At 41.8% G+C, this 14232-nt stretch overlaps 1 protein-coding gene, 19 non-coding genes and 11 pseudogenes across 20 annotated transcripts in view; all 31 read left to right on the forward strand.

Moving 5' to 3' along the window:
- LOC6572349 overlaps positions 1–14232 on the forward strand; it is a 55669-nt gene that overhangs the window by 37761 nt on the left and 3676 nt on the right. The window lies entirely within an intron of this gene.
- On the forward strand, positions 77–195 carry LOC122756951 (annotated as a pseudogene).
- Positions 551–669, forward strand: LOC122756925 (annotated as a pseudogene).
- On the forward strand, positions 1025–1143 carry LOC122756937. The gene has a single exon (XR_006356794.1). It is a non-coding gene; the product is annotated as a 5S ribosomal RNA (ribosomal RNA).
- LOC122756954 lies at positions 1501–1619 on the forward strand (annotated as a pseudogene).
- LOC122756953 lies at positions 1976–2094 on the forward strand (annotated as a pseudogene).
- LOC122756926 lies at positions 2453–2571 on the forward strand (annotated as a pseudogene).
- LOC122756938 lies at positions 2930–3048 on the forward strand. Its single transcript, XR_006356795.1, has one exon. It is a non-coding gene; the product is annotated as a 5S ribosomal RNA (ribosomal RNA).
- LOC122756939 lies at positions 3406–3524 on the forward strand. The gene has a single exon (XR_006356796.1). It is a non-coding gene; the product is annotated as a 5S ribosomal RNA (ribosomal RNA).
- Positions 3880–3998, forward strand: LOC122756940. Its single transcript, XR_006356797.1, has one exon. It is a non-coding gene; the product is annotated as a 5S ribosomal RNA (ribosomal RNA).
- Positions 4356–4474, forward strand: LOC122756941. The gene has a single exon (XR_006356798.1). It is a non-coding gene; the product is annotated as a 5S ribosomal RNA (ribosomal RNA).
- On the forward strand, positions 4830–4950 carry LOC122756934 (annotated as a pseudogene).
- On the forward strand, positions 5306–5425 carry LOC122756928 (annotated as a pseudogene).
- Positions 5783–5901, forward strand: LOC122756942. The gene has a single exon (XR_006356799.1). It is a non-coding gene; the product is annotated as a 5S ribosomal RNA (ribosomal RNA).
- On the forward strand, positions 6259–6377 carry LOC122756943. The gene has a single exon (XR_006356800.1). It is a non-coding gene; the product is annotated as a 5S ribosomal RNA (ribosomal RNA).
- LOC122756929 lies at positions 6736–6855 on the forward strand (annotated as a pseudogene).
- Positions 7213–7331, forward strand: LOC122756944. The gene has a single exon (XR_006356801.1). It is a non-coding gene; the product is annotated as a 5S ribosomal RNA (ribosomal RNA).
- On the forward strand, positions 7687–7805 carry LOC122756945. The gene has a single exon (XR_006356802.1). It is a non-coding gene; the product is annotated as a 5S ribosomal RNA (ribosomal RNA).
- LOC122756946 lies at positions 8164–8282 on the forward strand. The gene has a single exon (XR_006356803.1). It is a non-coding gene; the product is annotated as a 5S ribosomal RNA (ribosomal RNA).
- Positions 8638–8758, forward strand: LOC122756933 (annotated as a pseudogene).
- On the forward strand, positions 9114–9232 carry LOC122756947. The gene has a single exon (XR_006356804.1). It is a non-coding gene; the product is annotated as a 5S ribosomal RNA (ribosomal RNA).
- Positions 9590–9708, forward strand: LOC6572359. Its single transcript, XR_047450.1, has one exon. It is a non-coding gene; the product is annotated as a 5S ribosomal RNA (ribosomal RNA).
- Positions 10066–10184, forward strand: LOC6572358. Its single transcript, XR_047449.1, has one exon. It is a non-coding gene; the product is annotated as a 5S ribosomal RNA (ribosomal RNA).
- On the forward strand, positions 10542–10660 carry LOC6572357. The gene has a single exon (XR_006356805.1). It is a non-coding gene; the product is annotated as a 5S ribosomal RNA (ribosomal RNA).
- On the forward strand, positions 11018–11136 carry LOC6572356. Its single transcript, XR_047447.1, has one exon. It is a non-coding gene; the product is annotated as a 5S ribosomal RNA (ribosomal RNA).
- Positions 11492–11610, forward strand: LOC6572355. The gene has a single exon (XR_006356806.1). It is a non-coding gene; the product is annotated as a 5S ribosomal RNA (ribosomal RNA).
- LOC6572354 lies at positions 11968–12086 on the forward strand. The gene has a single exon (XR_047445.1). It is a non-coding gene; the product is annotated as a 5S ribosomal RNA (ribosomal RNA).
- Positions 12444–12562, forward strand: LOC6572353. Its single transcript, XR_047444.1, has one exon. It is a non-coding gene; the product is annotated as a 5S ribosomal RNA (ribosomal RNA).
- LOC6572352 lies at positions 12920–13038 on the forward strand (annotated as a pseudogene).
- Positions 13387–13505, forward strand: LOC6572351 (annotated as a pseudogene).
- Positions 13863–13981, forward strand: LOC6572350. Its single transcript, XR_047441.1, has one exon. It is a non-coding gene; the product is annotated as a 5S ribosomal RNA (ribosomal RNA).

The following is a 14232-nucleotide window of genomic DNA, read 5'->3' on the forward strand; positions in this document are numbered from 1 at the left end:
TTGAAATGGCCAAGGATTCACAACGTGTTGTTCCTCAGTTACGCCTTCATGTTTGTTCGCTAACCATATATATGTCGCCAACGACCATACCACGCTGAGTACATCGGTTCTCGTCCGATCACCGAAATTAAGCAGCGTCGGGCGCGGTTAGTACTTAGATGAGGGACCGCTTGGGAACACCGCGTGTTGTTGGCATCGTCCAAAACACTTTTTTACTTTTTACGCCATTACGCCAGTTTCATAGTTCTCTACTTCAAATATCGTTCTCTTATTTTACAAATTTGTAAAATTGTGTCTGCATATAAACATATAAATATTTATTGCATTTACGTATCAAATGTCAATAAATATTCCAATTGCTAACTTTGCTCCATTTTCCCACCACATCATACCCATTTACGAGATTTCGCCTCGTGGTTGTTGCTTAGCTCTTGCTGGCCATTGAGCTCCAGTCATGGAGCACACAGCCTTCATTTGAAATGGCCAAGGATTCACAACGTGTTGTTCCTCAGTTACGCCTTCATGTTTGTTCGCTAACCATATATATGTCGCCAACGACCATACCACGCTGAGTACATCGGTTCTCGTCCGATCACCGAAATTAAGCAGCGTCGGGCGCGGTTAGTACTTAGATGTGGGACCGCTTGGGAACACCGCGTGTTGTTGGCATCGTCCAAAACACTTTTTTACTTTTTACGCCATTACGCCAGTTTCATAGTTCTCTACTTCAAATATCGTTCTCTTATTTTACAAATTTGTAAAATTGTGTCTGCATATAAACATATAAATATTTATTGCATTTACGTATCAAATGTCAATAAATATTCCAATTGCTAACTTTGCTCCATTTTCCCACCACATCATACCCATTTACGAGATTTCGCCTCGTGGTTGTTGCTTAGCTCTTGCTGGCCATTGAGCTCCAGTCATGGAGCACACAGCCTTCATTTGAAATGGCCAAGGATTCACAACGTGTTGTTCCTCAGTTACGCCTTCATGTTTGTTCGCTAACCATATATATGTCGCCAACGACCATACCACGCTGAGTACATCGGTTCTCGTCCGATCACCGAAATTAAGCAGCGTCGGGCGCGGTTAGTACTTAGATGGGGGACCGCTTGGGAACACCGCGTGTTGTTGGCATCGTCCAAAACACTTTTTTACTTTTTACGCCATTACGCCAGTTTCATAGTTCTCTACTTCAAATATCGTTCTCTTATTTTACAAATTTGTAAAATTGTGTCTGCATATAAACATATATAAATATTTATTGCATTTACGTATCAAATGTCAATAAATACTCCAATTGCTAATTTTGCTCCATTTTCCCACCACATCATACCCATTTACGAGATTTCGCCTCGTGGTTGTTGCTTAGCTCTGGCTGGCCATTGAGCTCCAGTCATGGAGCACACAGCCTTCATTTGAAATGGCCAAGGATTCACAACGTGTTGTTCCTCAGTTACGCCTTCATGTTTGTTCGCTAACCATATATATGTCGCCAACGACCATACCACGCTGAGTACATCGGTTCTCGTCCGATCACCGAAATTAAGCAGCGTCGTGCGCGGTTAGTACTTAGATGGGGGACCGCTTGGGAACACCGCGTGTTGTTGGCATCGTCCAAAACACTTTTTTACTTTTTACGCCATTACGCCAGTTTCATAGTTCTCTACTTCAAATATCGTTCTCTTATTTTACAAATTTGTAAAATTGTGTCTGCATATAAACATATAAATATTTATTGCATTTACGTATCAAATGTCAATAAATATTCCAATTGCTAACTTTTGCTCCATTTTCCCACCACAGCATACCCATTTACGAGATTTCGCCTCGTGGTTGTTGCTTAGCTCTTGCTGGCCATTGAGCTCCAGTCATGGAGCACACAGCCTTCATTTGAAATGGCCAAGGATTCACAACGTGTTGTTCCTCAGTTACGCCTTCATGTTTGTTCGCTAACCATATATATGTCGCCAACGACCATACCACGCTGAGTACATCGGTTCTCGTCCGATCACCGAAATTAAGCAGCGTCGGGCGCGGTTAGTACTTAGATGAGGGACCGCTTGGGAACACCGCGTGTTGTTGGCATCGTCCAAAACACTTTTTTTACTTTTTACGCCATTACGCCAGTTTCATAGTTCTCTACTTCAAATATCGTTCTCTTATTTTACAAATTTGTAAAATTGTGTCTGCATATAAACATATATAAATATTTATTGCATTTACGTATCAAATGTCAATAAATATTCCAATTGCTAATTTTGCTCCATTTTCCCACCACATCATACCCATTTACGAGATTTCGCCTCGTGGTTGTTGCTTAGCTCTTGCTGGCCATTGAGCTCCAGTCATGGAGCACACAGCCTTCATTTGAAATGGCCAAGGATTCACAACGTGTTGTTCCTCAGTTACGCCTTCATGTTTGTTCGCTAACCATATATATGTCGCCAACGACCATACCACGCTGAGTACATCGGTTCTCGTCCGATCACCGAAATTAAGCAGCGTCGGGCGCGGTTAGTACTTAGATGTGGGACCGCTTGGGAACACCGCGTGTTGTTGGCATCGTCCAAAACACTTTTTTTACTTTTTACGCCATTACGCCAGTTTCATAGTTCTCTACTTCAAATATCGTTCTCTTATTTTACAAATTTGTAAAATTGTGTCTGCATATAAACATATATAAATATTTATTGCATTTACGTATCAAATGTCAATAAATACTCCAATTGCTAATTTTGCTCCATTTTCCCACCACATCATACCCATTTACGAGATTTCGCCTCGTGGTTGTTGCTTAGCTCTGGCTGGCCATTGAGCTCCAGTCATGGAGCACACAGCCTTCATTTGAAATGGCCAAGGATTCACAACGTGTTGTTCCTCAGTTACGCCTTCATGTTTGTTCGCTAACCATATATATGTCGCCAACGACCATACCACGCTGAGTACATCGGTTCTCGTCCGATCACCGAAATTAAGCAGCGTCGGGCGCGGTTAGTACTTAGATGGGGGACCGCTTGGGAACACCGCGTGTTGTTGGCATCGTCCAAAACACTTTTTTACTTTTTACGCCATTACGCCAGTTTCATAGTTCTCTACTTCAAATATCGTTCTCTTATTTTACAAATTTGTAAAATTGTGTCTGCATATAAACATATATAAATATTTATTGCATTTACGTATCAAATGTCAATAAATATTCCAATTGCTAACTTTGCTCCATTTTCCCACCACATCATACCCATTTACGAGATTTCGCCTCGTGGTTGTTGCTTAGCTCTTGCTGGCCATTGAGCTCCAGTCATGGAGCACACAGCCTTCATTTGAAATGGCCAAGGATTCACAACGTGTTGTTCCTCAGTTACGCCTTCATGTTTGTTCGCTAACCATATATATGTCGCCAACGACCATACCACGCTGAGTACATCGGTTCTCGTCCGATCACCGAAATTAAGCAGCGTCGGGCGCGGTTAGTACTTAGATGGGGGACCGCTTGGGAACACCGCGTGTTGTTGGCATCGTCCAAAACACTTTTTTACTTTTTACGCCATTACGCCAGTTTCATAGTTCTCTACTTCAAATATCGTTCTCTTATTTTACAAATTTGTAAAATTGTGTCTGCATATAAACATATAAATATTTATTGCATTTACGTATCAAATGTCAATAAATATTCCAATTGCTAACTTTGCTCCATTTTCCCACCACATCATACCCATTTACGAGATTTCGCCTCGTGGTTGTTGCTTAGCTCTTGCTGGCCATTGAGCTCCAGTCATGGAGCACACAGCCTTCATTTGAAATGGCCAAGGATTCACAACGTGTTGTTCCTCAGTTACGCCTTCATGTTTGTTCGCTAACCATATATATGTCGCCAACGACCATACCACGCTGAGTACATCGGTTCTCGTCCGATCACCGAAATTAAGCAGCGTCGGGCGCGGTTAGTACTTAGATGGGGGACCGCTTGGGAACACCGCGTGTTGTTGGCATCGTCCAAAACACTTTTTTACTTTTTACGCCATTACGCCAGTTTCATAGTTCTCTACTTCAAATATCGTTCTCTTATTTTACAAATTTGTAAAATTGTGTCTGCATATAAACATATATAAATATTTATTGCATTTACGTATCAAATGTCAATAAATATTCCAATTGCTAATTTTGCTCCATTTTCCCACCACATCATACCCATTTACGAGATTTCGCCTCGTGGTTGTTGCTTAGCTCTTGCTGGCCATTGAGCTCCAGTCATGGAGCACACAGCCTTCATTTGAAATGGCCAAGGATTCACAACGTGTTGTTCCTCAGTTACGCCTTCATGTTTGTTCGCTAACCATATATATGTCGCCAACGACCATACCACGCTGAGTACATCGGTTCTCGTCCGATCACCGAAATTAAGCAGCGTCGGGCGCGGTTAGTACTTAGATGGGGGACCGCTTGGGAACACCGCGTGTTGTTGGCATCGTCCAAAACACTTTTTTACTTTTTACGCCATTACGCCAGTTTCATAGTTCTCTACTTCAAATATCGTTCTCTTATTTTACAAATTTGTAAAATTGTGTCTGCATATAAACATATAAATATTTATTGCATTTACGTATCAAATGTCAATAAATATTCCAATTGCTAACTTTGCTCCATTTTCCCACCACATCATACCCATTTACGAGATTTCGCCTCGTGGTTGTTGCTTAGCTCTTGCTGGCCATTGAGCTCCAGTCATGGAGCACACAGCCTTCATTTGAAATGGCCAAGGATTCACAACGTGTTGTTCCTCAGTTACGCCTTCATGTTTGTTCGCTAACCATATATATGTCGCCAACGACCATACCACGTTGAGTACATCGGTTCTCGTCCGATCACCGAAATTAAGCAGCGTCGGGCGCGGTTAGTACTTAGATGGGGGGGACCGCTTGGGAACACCGCGTGTTGTTGGCATCGTCCAAAACACTTTTTTACTTTTTACGCCATTACGCCAGTTTCATAGTTCTCTACTTCAAATATCGTTCTCTTATTTTACAAATTTGTAAAATTGTGTCTGCATATAAACATATAAATATTTATTGCATTTACGTATCAAATGTCAATAAATATTCCAATTGCTAACTTTGCTCCATTTTCCCACCACATCATACCCATTTACGAGATTTCGCCTCGTGGTTGTTGCTTAGCTCTTGCTGGCCATTGAGCTCCAGTCATGGAGCACACAGCCTTCATTTGAAATGGCCAAGGATTCACAACGTGTTGTTCCTCAGTTACGCCTTCATGTTTGTTCGCTAACCATATATATGTCGCCAACGACCATACCACGCTGAGTACATCGGTTCTCGTCCGATCACCGAAATTAAGCAGCGTCGGGCGCGGTTAGTACTTAGATGGGGGGACCGCTTGGGAACACCGCGTGTTGTTGGCATCGTCCAAAACACTTTTTTACTTTTTACGCCATTACGCCAGTTTCATAGTTCTCTACTTCAAATATCGTTCTCTTATTTTACAAATTTGTAAAATTGTGTCTGCATATAAACATATATAAATATTTATTGCATTTACGTATCAAATGTCAATAAATATTCCAATTGCTAATTTTGCTCCATTTTCCCACCACATCATACCCATTTACGAGATTTCGCCTCGTGGTTGTTGCTTAGCTCTTGCTGGCCATTGAGCTCCAGTCATGGAGCACACAGCCTTCATTTGAAATGGCCAAGGATTCACAACGTGTTGTTCCTCAGTTACGCCTTCATGTTTGTTCGCTAACCATATATATGTCGCCAACGACCATACCACGCTGAGTACATCGGTTCTCGTCCGATCACCGAAATTAAGCAGCGTCGGGCGCGGTTAGTACTTAGATGGGGGACCGCTTGGGAACACCGCGTGTTGTTGGCATCGTCCAAAACACTTTTTTACTTTTTACGCCATTACGCCAGTTTCATAGTTCTCTACTTCAAATATCGTTCTCTTATTTTACAAATTTGTAAAATTGTGTCTGCATATAAACATATATAAATATTTATTGCATTTACGTATCAAATGTCAATAAATACTCCAATTGCTAATTTTGCTCCATTTTCCCACCACATCATACCCATTTACGAGATTTCGCCTCGTGGTTGTTGCTTAGCTCTTGCTGGCCATTGAGCTCCAGTCATGGAGCACACAGCCTTCATTTGAAATGGCCAAGGATTCACAACGTGTTGTTCCTCAGTTACGCCTTCATGTTTGTTCGCTAACCATATATATGTCGCCAACGACCATACCACGCTGAGTACATCGGTTCTCGTCCGATCACCGAAATTAAGCAGCGTCGGGCGCGGTTAGTACTTAGATGGGGGACCGCTTGGGAACACCGCGTGTTGTTGGCATCGTCCAAAACACTTTTTTTACTTTTTACGCCATTACGCCAGTTTCATAGTTCTCTACTTCAAATATCGTTCTCTTATTTTACAAATTTGTAAAATTGTGTCTGCATATAAACATATATAAATATTTATTGCATTTACGTATCAAATGTCAATAAATATTCCAATTGCTAATTTTGCTCCATTTTCCCACCACATCATACCCATTTACGAGATTTCGCCTCGTGGTTGTTGCTTAGCTCTTGCTGGCCATTGAGCTCCAGTCATGGAGCACACAGCCTTCATTTGAAATGGCCAAGGATTCACAACGTGTTGTTCCTCAGTTACGCCTTCATGTTTGTTCGCTAACCATATATATGTCGCCAACGACCATACCACGCTGAGTACATCGGTTCTCGTCCGATCACCGAAATTAAGCAGCGTCGGGCGCGGTTAGTACTTAGATGGGGGGACCGCTTGGGAACACCGCGTGTTGTTGGCATCGTCCAAAACACTTTTTTACTTTTTACGCCATTACGCCAGTTTCATAGTTCTCTACTTCAAATATCGTTCTCTTATTTTACAAATTTGTAAAATTGTGTCTGCATATAAACATATATAAATATTTATTGCATTTACGTATCAAATGTCAATAAATATTCCAATTGCTAACTTTGCTCCATTTTCCCACCACATCATACCCATTTACGAGATTTCGCCTCGTGGTTGTTGCTTAGCTCTTGCTGGCCATTGAGCTCCAGTCATGGAGCACACAGCCTTCATTTGAAATGGCCAAGGATTCACAACGTGTTGTTCCTCAGTTACGCCTTCATGTTTGTTCGCTAACCATATATATGTCGCCAACGACCATACCACGCTGAGTACATCGGTTCTCGTCCGATCACCGAAATTAAGCAGCGTCGGGCGCGGTTAGTACTTAGATGGGGGACCGCTTGGGAACACCGCGTGTTGTTGGCATCGTCCAAAACACTTTTTTACTTTTTACGCCATTACGCCAGTTTCATAGTTCTCTACTTCAAATATCGTTCTCTTATTTTACAAATTTGTAAAATTGTGTCTGCATATAAACATATAAATATTTATTGCATTTACGTATCAAATGTCAATAAATATTCCAATTGCTAACTTTGCTCCATTTTCCCACCACATCATACCCATTTACGAGATTTCGCCTCGTGGTTGTTGCTTAGCTCTTGCTGGCCATTGAGCTCCAGTCATGGAGCACACAGCCTTCATTTGAAATGGCCAAGGATTCACAACGTGTTGTTCCTCAGTTACGCCTTCATGTTTGTTCGCTAACCATATATATGTCGCCAACGACCATACCACGCTGAGTACATCGGTTCTCGTCCGATCACCGAAATTAAGCAGCGTCGGGCGCGGTTAGTACTTAGATGGGGGACCGCTTGGGAACACCGCGTGTTGTTGGCATCGTCCAAAACACTTTTTTTACTTTTTACGCCATTACGCCAGTTTCATAGTTCTCTACTTCAAATATCGTTCTCTTATTTTACAAATTTGTAAAATTGTGTCTGCATATAAACATATATAAATATTTATTGCATTTACGTATCAAATGTCAATAAATATTCCAATTGCTAATTTTGCTCCATTTTCCCACCACATCATACCCATTTACGAGATTTCGCCTCGTGGTTGTTGCTTAGCTCTTGCTGGCCATTGAGCTCCAGTCATGGAGCACACAGCCTTCATTTGAAATGGCCAAGGATTCACAACGTGTTGTTCCTCAGTTACGCCTTCATGTTTGTTCGCTAACCATATATATGTCGCCAACGACCATACCACGCTGAGTACATCGGTTCTCGTCCGATCACCGAAATTAAGCAGCGTCGGGCGCGGTTAGTACTTAGATGGGGGACCGCTTGGGAACACCGCGTGTTGTTGGCATCGTCCAAAACACTTTTTTACTTTTTACGCCATTACGCCAGTTTCATAGTTCTCTACTTCAAATATCGTTCTCTTATTTTACAAATTTGTAAAATTGTGTCTGCATATAAACATATAAATATTTATTGCATTTACGTATCAAATGTCAATAAATATTCCAATTGCTAACTTTGCTCCATTTTCCCACCACATCATACCCATTTACGAGATTTCGCCTCGTGGTTGTTGCTTAGCTCTTGCTGGCCATTGAGCTCCAGTCATGGAGCACACAGCCTTCATTTGAAATGGCCAAGGATTCACAACGTGTTGTTCCTCAGTTACGCCTTCATGTTTGTTCGCTAACCATATATATGTCGCCAACGACCATACCACGCTGAGTACATCGGTTCTCGTCCGATCACCGAAATTAAGCAGCGTCGGGCGCGGTTAGTACTTAGATGGGGGGGACCGCTTGGGAACACCGCGTGTTGTTGGCATCGTCCAAAACACTTTTTTACTTTTTACGCCATTACGCCAGTTTCATAGTTCTCTACTTCAAATATCGTTCTCTTATTTTACAAATTTGTAAAATTGTGTCTGCATATAAACATATAAATATTTATTGCATTTACGTATCAAATGTCAATAAATATTCCAATTGCTAACTTTGCTCCATTTTCCCACCACATCATACCCATTTACGAGATTTCGCCTCGTGGTTGTTGCTTAGCTCTTGCTGGCCATTGAGCTCCAGTCATGGAGCACACAGCCTTCATTTGAAATGGCCAAGGATTCACAACGTGTTGTTCCTCAGTTACGCCTTCATGTTTGTTCGCTAACCATATATATGTCGCCAACGACCATACCACGCTGAGTACATCGGTTCTCGTCCGATCACCGAAATTAAGCAGCGTCGGGCGCGGTTAGTACTTAGATGGGGGACCGCTTGGGAACACCGCGTGTTGTTGGCATCGTCCAAAACACTTTTTTACTTTTTACGCCATTACGCCAGTTTCATAGTTCTCTACTTCAAATATCGTTCTCTTATTTTACAAATTTGTAAAATTGTGTCTGCATATAAACATATATAAATATTTATTGCATTTACGTATCAAATGTCAATAAATATTCCAATTGCTAATTTTGCTCCATTTTCCCACCACATCATACCCATTTACGAGATTTCGCCTCGTGGTTGTTGCTTAGCTCTTGCTGGCCATTGAGCTCCAGTCATGGAGCACACAGCCTTCATTTGAAATGGCCAAGGATTCACAACGTGTTGTTCCTCAGTTACGCCTTCATGTTTGTTCGCTAACCATATATATGTCGCCAACGACCATACCACGCTGAGTACATCGGTTCTCGTCCGATCACCGAAATTAAGCAGCGTCGGGCGCGGTTAGTACTTAGATGGGGGACCGCTTGGGAACACCGCGTGTTGTTGGCATCGTCCAAAACACTTTTTTACTTTTTACGCCATTACGCCAGTTTCATAGTTCTCTACTTCAAATATCGTTCTCTTATTTTACAAATTTGTAAAATTGTGTCTGCATATAAACATATATAAATATTTATTGCATTTACGTATCAAATGTCAATAAATACTCCAATTGCTAATTTTGCTCCATTTTCCCACCACATCATACCCATTTACGAGATTTCGCCTCGTGGTTGTTGCTTAGCTCTGGCTGGCCATTGAGCTCCAGTCATGGAGCACACAGCCTTCATTTGAAATGGCCAAGGATTCACAACGTGTTGTTCCTCAGTTACGCCTTCATGTTTGTTCGCTAACCATATATATGTCGCCAACGACCATACCACGCTGAGTACATCGGTTCTCGTCCGATCACCGAAATTAAGCAGCGTCGGGCGCGGTTAGTACTTAGATGGGGGACCGCTTGGGAACACCGCGTGTTGTTGGCATCGTCCAAAACACTTTTTTACTTTTTACGCCATTACGCCAGTTTCATAGTTCTCTACTTCAAATATCGTTCTCTTATTTTACAAATTTGTAAAATTGTGTCTGCATATAAACATATATAAATATTTATTGCATTTACGTATCAAATGTCAATAAATACTCCAATTGCTAATTTTGCTCCATTTTCCCACCACATCATACCCATTTACGAGATTTCGCCTCGTGGTTGTTGCTTAGCTCTGGCTGGCCATTGAGCTCCAGTCATGGAGCACACAGCCTTCATTTGAAATGGCCAAGGATTCACAACGTGTTGTTCCTCAGTTACGCCTTCATGTTTGTTCGCTAACCATATATATGTCGCCAACGACCATACCACGCTGAGTACATCGGTTCTCGTCCGATCACCGAAATTAAGCAGCGTCGGGCGCGGTTAGTACTTAGATGGGGGACCGCTTGGGAACACCGCGTGTTGTTGGCATCGTCCAAAACACTTTTTTACTTTTTACGCCATTACGCCAGTTTCATAGTTCTCTACTTCAAATATCGTTCTCTTATTTTACAAATTTGTAAAATTGTGTCTGCATATAAACATATATAAATATTTATTGCATTTACGTATCAAATGTCAATAAATACTCCAATTGCTAATTTTGCTCCATTTTCCCACCACATCATACCCATTAACGAGATTTCGCCTCGTAGTTGTTGCTTAGCTCTGGCTGGCCATTGAGCTCCAGTCATGGAGCACACAGCCTTCATTTGAAATGGCCAAGGATTCACAACGTGTTGTTCCTCAGTTACGCCTTCATGTTTGTTCGCTAACCATATATATGTCGCCAACGACCATACCACGCTGAGTACATCGGTTCTCGTCCGATCACCGAAATTAAGCAGCGTCGGGCGCGGTTAGTACTTAGATGGGGGACCGCTTGGGAACACCGCGTGTTGTTGGCATCGTCCAAAACACTTTTTTACTTTTTACGCCATTACGCCAGTTTCATAGTTCTCTACTTCAAATATCGTTCTCTTATTTTACAAATTTGTAAAATTGTGTCTGCATATAAACATATAAATATTTATTGCATTTACGTATCAAATGTCAATAAATATTCCAATTGCTAACTTTGCTCCATTTTCCCACCACATCATACCCATTTACGAGATTTCGCCTCGTGGTTGTTGCTTAGCTCTTGCTGGCCATTGAGCTCCAGTCATGGAGCACACAGCCTTCATTTGAAATGGCCAAGGATTCACAACGTGTTATTCCTCAGTTACGCCTTCATGTTTGTTCGCTAACCATATATATGTCGCCAACGACCATACCACGCTGAGTACATCGGTTCTCGTCCGATCACCGAAATTAAGCAGCGTCGGGCGCGGTTAGTACTTAGATGGGGGACCGCTTGGGAACACCGCGTGTTGTTGGCATCGTCCAAAACACTTTTTTACTTTTTACGCCATTACGCCAGTTTCATAGTTCTCTACTTCAAATATCGTTCTCTTATTTTACAAATTTGTAAAATTGTGTCTGCATATAAACATATATAAATATTTATTGCATTTACGTATCAAATGTCAATAAATACTCCAATTGCTAATTTTGCTCCATTTTCCCACCACATCATACCCATTTACGAGATTTCGCCTCGTGGTTGTTGCTTAGCTCTGGCTGGCCATTGAGCTCCAGTCATGGAGCACACAGCCTTCATTTGAAATGGCCAAGGATTCACAACGTGTTGTTCCTCAGTTACGCCTTCATGTTTGTTCGCTAACCATATATATGTCGCCAACGACCATACCACGCTGAGTACATCGGTTCTCGTCCGATCACCGAAATTAAGCAGCGTCGGGCGCGGTTAGTACTTAGATGGGGGACCGCTTGGGAACACCGCGTGTTGTTGGCATCGTCCAAAACACTTTTTTACTTTTTACGCCATTACGCCAGTTTCATAGTTCTCTACTTCAAATATCGTTCTCTTATTTTACAAATTTGTAAAATTGTGTCTGCATATAAACATATATAAATATTTATTGCATTTACGTATCAAATGTCAATAAATACTCCAATTGCTAATTTTGCTCCATTTTCCCACCACATCATACCCATTTACGAGATTTCGCCTCGTGGTTGTTGCTTAGCTCTGGCTGGCCATTGAGCTCCAGTCATGGAGCACACAGCCTTCATTTGAAATGGCCAAGGATTCACAACGTGTTGTTCCTCAGTTACGCCTTCATGTTTGTTCGCTAACCATATATATGTCGCCAACGACCATACCACGCTGAGTACATCGGTTCTCGTCCGATCACCGAAATTAAGCAGCGTCGGGCGCGGTTAGTACTTAGATGGGGGACCGCTTGGGAACACCGCGTGTTGTTGGCATCGTCCAAAACACTTTTTTACTTTTTACGCCATTACGCCAGTTTCATAGTTCTCTACTTCAAATATCGTTCTCTTATTTTACAAATTTGTAAAATTGTGTCTGCATATAAACATATATAAATATTTATTGCATTTACGTATCAAATGTCAATAAATATTCCAATTGCTAATTTTGCTCCATTTTCCCACCACATCATACCCATTTACGAGATTTCGCCTCGTGGTTGTTGCTTAGCTCTTGCTGGCCATTGAGCTCCAGTCATGGAGCACACAGCCTTCATTTGAAATGGCCAAGGATTCACAACGTGTTGTTCCTCAGTTACGCCTTCATGTTTGTTCGCTAACCATATATATGTCGCCAACGACCATACCACGCTGAGTACATCGGTTCTCGTCCGATCACCGAAATTAAGCAGCGTCGGGCGCGGTTAGTACTTAGATGAGGGACCGCTTGGGAACACCGCGTGTTGTTGGCATCGTCCGAAACACTTTTTTACTTTTTACACCATTACATAGTTCTCTACTTCAAATATCGTTCTCTTATTTTACAAATTTGTAAAATTGTGTCTGCATATAAACATATATAAATATTTATTGCATTTACGTATCAAATGTCAATAAATATTCCAATTGCTAATTTTGCTCCATTTTCCCACCACATCATACCCATTTACGAGATTTCGCCTCGTGGTTGTTGCTTAGCTCTTGCTGGCCATTGAGCTCCAGTCATGGAGCACACAGCCTTCATTTGAAATGGCCAAGGATTCACAACGTGTTGTTCCTCAGTTACGCCTTCATGTTTGTTCGCTAACCATATATATGTCGCCAACGACCATACCACGCTGAGTACATCGGTTCTCGTCCGATCACCGAAATTAAGCAGCGTCGGGCGCGGTTAGTACTTAGATGAGGGACCGCTTGGGAACACCGCGTGTTGTTGGCATCGTCCAAAACACTTTTTTACTTTTTACGCCATTACGCCAGTTTCATAGTTCTCTACTTCAAATATCGTTCTCTTATTTTACAAATTTGTAAAATTGTGTCTGCATATAAACATATATAAATATTTATTGCATTTACGTATCAAATGTCAATAAATATTCCAATTGCTAATTTTGCTCCATTTTCCCACCACATCACACCCATTTAAGAGATTTCGCCTCGTGGTTGTTGCTTAGCTCTGGCTGGCCATTGAGCTCCAGTCATGGAGCACACAGCCTTCATTTGAAATGGCCAAGGATTCACAACGTGTTGTTCCTCAGTTACGCCTTCATGTTTGTTCGCTAACCATATATATGTCGCCAACGACCATACCACGCTGAGTACATCGGTTCTCGTCCGATCACCGAAATTAAGCAGCGTCGGGCGCGGTTAGTACTTAGATGGGGGACCGCTTGGGAACACCGCGTGTTGTTGGCATCGTCCAAAACACTTTTTTACTTTTTACGCCATTACGCCAGTTTCATAGTTCTCTACTTCAAATATCGTTATCTCATTTGTCTAACAAAATTTTGGACACGCCCGACATTTATATTAACATATATATTCGTTTAGTGAAATTTAAGTAGCTTTAGGTAGCTTTGAGCACTTTATTCGTTTAGTTTTGACTTTCTAGCTCGAGTGCCGTCGAAAATGTAGCTTACCTGAATTGCCACGCCTCCACTGCTTTT

This window comes from Drosophila mojavensis, unplaced genomic scaffold (assembly GCF_018153725.1).
Source record: "Drosophila mojavensis isolate 15081-1352.22 unplaced genomic scaffold, ASM1815372v1 contig_19, whole genome shotgun sequence".
NCBI classification, from domain to species: domain Eukaryota; kingdom Metazoa; phylum Arthropoda; class Insecta; order Diptera; family Drosophilidae; genus Drosophila; species Drosophila mojavensis.